Source organism: Pteropus alecto, unplaced genomic scaffold (assembly GCF_000325575.1).
Source record: "Pteropus alecto unplaced genomic scaffold, ASM32557v1 scaffold14, whole genome shotgun sequence".
Taxonomy (NCBI): Eukaryota; Metazoa; Chordata; class Mammalia; order Chiroptera; family Pteropodidae; genus Pteropus; species Pteropus alecto.
In genome coordinates, this window is record NW_006436810.1 from 11,654,329 (window position 1) to 11,659,151 (window position 4,823).

General features: G+C 35.7%; 1 pseudogene; it reads right to left on the reverse strand.

Moving 5' to 3' along the window:
• Window positions 1–341: 341 nt before the first annotated feature.
• On the reverse strand, window positions 342–460 carry LOC112481265 (annotated as a pseudogene).
• Between the last annotated feature and the right edge of the window lie 4,363 nt (window positions 461–4,823).

Here is a 4,823-nt window from a genome sequence, read left to right on the forward strand (position 1 = left end):
AATTTTAATTTCCCAGACTTTAGAGACAGACACAGGTGCAAGAGAGTCCATTTCTAAGTCTATAACTACAAGCACAGCTTCCTCACCTATAACATAAGAGTAATAATATACTATATTATATGCATAAGAATCAGATGATGACCAAAAAATAATTAATGTACTGGCTAAAAAATGTGAATCCATCAATGAAATTTTGCCATCAGTATTGTTGTTATTATCCTTTTATCTTTTCTTTTCTTTTTTTTTTTTTTAGGAGAGGCAACCCTTGGTTGATCTCAAAGATTGCAAGGACCTTATCATCTAACAATCCCTTTTTTTTTTTTTTTTTTTTTTTTTTTTTATGCCTACAGCACCTGATTTTCCTAGGTGGTCTCCCACCCAAGTACTAACCAGGCCCGACCCTGCCTAGCTTCCGAGATCAGACAGGATCAGGCTTGTTTAGGGTAGCATGGCCGTAGACTCTTTTGTCTTTATGTTAAATATGTCATAAATTAAAATTTAGGTCATGTATTTAACTTTTTCTCTACCTCCCTCATATTTTCAAATGATTTGATGGTTTCGCTTTTCAAATTAAACATTTTATCTGAAATTGATCCCGATATTTACTTTTCCTTTTAAATCTAGCATTTCCATGTAGATTTGAAATATCAGGAGTACATTTTAAAAAGATACACACAATACAGCAAAGTGGGTAGCTCTGCTCAGTGTAAAACACTGGGTGTTTTCTAAATCTAATTTTGGAATCATTCAATTGTGGGATATATGAGGGGAATGGAAATGGCAGAGATTCATTTCTTTGTGTTTAAGAAACCCATATTCCCTGAGATGCAGGGGAGAATTGAGTCCATTATTTTGCAGCATTATTGAAAATCACTCTATTTCCCCTCTGGGCTTATGGAGCTGAAAAGAATTTCAGGCCATCTAGTTACTGTATGGCATTACTGATGTAATGCATTCCATTGTGACCTTCCTGACTAAAAGAAGTCTTACGTTTTTCAGTTTCTAACTCATTGCAGATTCAAACCTTTAGATTGGTCCAGGGATTTGTTATATCTAGATAGACTGTTAATGTTTTCCTTTTAAAAGCTGAGTTTGTAGTATGAGTCTGTTCACTTCTCCTTAGATAAAACAAGCATCAAGGGATAGATAGGCCCTGTCATTCTAGAATCTCTGCTCCTCTCAGTGATGTACGGATGCCTTCTAGTTTAAAAAAAAAAAAAAGAATGGTCATGTTACAGCCAATAAGAAACAGTTTTAATGAACTATTGAAACGGTATTTTTCTATAAGTTACCCTGAAAACTTCAGTTCCCTTTATTTTAAATGAAGGGAATCTCTGATAACCTATGGAGATTAAATGGAAGAAAAGCATGCCAAATTAATAACATTCAAACAATAAATATTAGCTGTTTTAGTGTTCATTAAATCCCAGCAAAATATTATAAAATATTTTTTGTGATCCCTAAATATTATAAAATATCATTATAAAATATTATGAAATATTATTTATGATCTCCTAAATATTATTTATGAGACAGAGTGTTAATAACAATCCCCAAATCCGAAATTATTTTGAGTAAAAATACGGGAATATGCATACTTGCTATTTATTTTTAAACTTTAAATTTTGCGAAATCCAAGATAGAAATTGTCAGGATGAAAAAGTTGACGAACCAATGAATGAATCGAGAGAGAACATAATGTGATTCCTCATGTATCCATCATATAGTGACAGCTGGATCAAGGATAAAGGTGAAGAAAAGGAGAGATAAATAATATCATTAGATTATTTTCCATTCCCTGCACCCTAGTATCTTGTTTGTCCTGCAAGGTTAATGTGATTGCATTTTGTGAACTCAAGCCCTTCTGTGTCTCCCTGTGTTGTGTTCTCCTTGTCTGGTTCAGTTCCTGACAGGTGGTAGGTGCCCAGTTTCCTAAATGAGTGAATAACTACCTGGGAGAATGAGTGAATCAGTGAGTGAGTGAGTGAGTGAGGAAATGGATGAATTTGAAGACGCATCAGTAGAAGCAGCTTATTTAGTGATGCGAGAGGCTCTTATTTGGCCTTGCAGCGTGAGCAGTTTCCTTCAGAATTTCAGTCCAGAGCCAACGTGATAAACAGGATTAAAGAGAGCTGTACCCTACTTTGACGACGAAACACAGTGTGTGGTATTCCAACTACTTGAGGTTTTTGAGTAAGCGTAAATCCACCCCCAGGAAGGAAGCATGGAAGCGGCCCGTGGGGTCTCTGGCACAAATCCCTTTTATACCACCCCCTTTAGGAGATGGGATATCCACTCTTCTACTAAAACTACCAGATCCGTTACTGTTTGAAAAATGAAATAAATATCTTAGATATAGGAGAAACATGTTTTCAAATTCCAAATATAACTGTTTCAAAGAAGCCTTGATTTTTCCAAATCTAATTATGCAAAGAATCCTATAACTGAGCTTAAATCTTACATGCTGTTTCCAGTCATAATAGTATGTACCTATGCTCATACTATGGTTTTTGCTTGGAATAACCTTCCTGCAGCTTTACTGACACACGAATCCCTCATGCCAACCACCACTGAAAGCTCATTTAAAGTGAGAGCTCCGTGTTTCAACTACGATTGTACTTTATTTTCATTTCGCATAGGACTTTTTAATATTTTACCTTTAAAGTTATTTAGTTTTTGCTATATGTAACTTTCCTAATATATATAATTTTAAGAAGGGCATTGGTACAGTCACATTTTCACCTACATCCACACACAGAAATACAGTATTCCATATGTTATATACAGATGACTGTATGTCCGATGACTTTATTGGGTCAAAAGCTACTTTATCTACTTGAATCATTATTATTTTATTTTATCAATAAATAAAGGGTACATGAAAGAGTGAGGTATATGGTTGGCTTGGATCAAAGGAGAAATTCCAAGGAAATATGAGAATATTAAATCGATTACAATTCTGGATAATGGTTACTTAACAAAATGGAACATTGGAAAGAGGTATTTGAGGATAGTAAACATGAAGAAAAAATGACATGATATCCTGTAAGGCACAGTTAAAGTAATATCCATGCAAAACCCATGAACTGAGACTGGGTCATTATCATCAGTTACATCTTATTCCTTTTAGAAGACAGAATGTTAGCCATCCATAGGGGGGGAAAAAAAACATTGGAAAGATCAGTGAATGTACCCTATTGTTAAGACAGACAGTATTCAGGGAAATCAACTGAAAGAAACGGAAGATTTCTAATAGGTGCAATTATCACCCTTTAAATATGTTCTACTGAATTTAGTACTTTATTTCTTTTGGTCTACAGTCTATTCAGACAAAAATAGTTATATCCTTGTCTTTAATTCCCCCTTAACAATTGGTGATGTTTGATAGAAAAAGGAAGCCTTTATATACTATCCAGGAGCAAAACATCCTTTATAATGCTCTCTCAGTATAAAAGCTCTCAAAGGGGTCAGCGGGACACTTCTCCATGGCAATTAGCCAGACCCATTTGAACGGGATGCTTCTGGGGGCCGGTCCTCACCTCCACTGCTCTGCTACATGAATTACTGCGTTGGCGTTTGCCTAATGAAGCACAGACACAACATATCACAAAGCAATCAAGATACAACTAGAACAAGCTGGTTTGGAATAAAACTGTAAAATTAGGTCGCAGTGGAAACAAAAGGACTACTATTTATTTTATGTTGCAGTCGGATGGCCTAATGATGTGAATCCAGCTCAGCGTTTGGACAATTTTGGAAAGTGACAGAAGCAAACATTCTATTATTGAGTGGAAATCACAGAAACAATATGCAAGGTCAACAATAATGTGATCGCAAACGCGTGCTGAAGTTTCAGCTGCGTCGGGTGGAATAACGAAGCAAAAGAAAGGGCGAGAGGTCTGGAAATCAGAAGGGGTTTAATTCTGGAGCTAGGAGAGCCAGCTTAGTTGAGAGAAGTCATGTGAGTGGCGATTTCTCATTGTTCCTGATGTTACTAATGATGACTGGGCCCACGTGGCCGCATACGCAATAGAGCGTCCTCCATACGTGTGAACCACTGATTGCTCGAGGGGACATCCCCCCACCCGGCCTTCCGCTGTTGATGATGTGACTTGGCCTTCAGAGGATTAACTATTGTAACTCCCATTGGCTGTATCCACCTGTTTTGCAACAGAGCACCAGGTTCCTGATGTTGTAAATGTTTTACTTTCGAATTTTTCATCAAAGCCACTGCTTCTTTGAAAGCTATATGCTCGGAGTAAAGTAAAAATGCTGAAAACTGTCATCCTTAGGTAAATCATTTTCCTCGCTCTATTTGCAAAGACACAGTTGAAATGATTCTGTCAAAAGGTCGACAGATTTGGCTGAAAAAAAAAAACACATAAAAGTGTTCCGTTTCTCTCCCCTTCAAAGTAAGTGATTTCAAAGGCTGGGTTATCATAGAATGAGGACTGTTTTTGGAAATAATTTTTGGAATAACTAAAAAATATATTAATTTATGCTTGTCATTTGGTGATTCCCAATTGGTTTAAGAAAAGTTTATGTCATGCAATACTAGTAATTAGAAGTTTAGGCATCACAATTTTATTGTTTTGGGTGCATTTACTTGAGTAATTTTTTTTTGAGATATCACAAGGATTTTTGGATATTTAATGTAGCATGTATTAATAGAGATTCTGAGCAGTGTACTGAATCATTATTAAATTATATTCAATTTCAAAGGTGGAATGCAGATCATGTACTTCTTTAATATGTTCTCTAATTATAACAAAAAAGAAGCCTAATTTGACATAAATCTTAAGTTAGAATAACAGTTAAGGAAT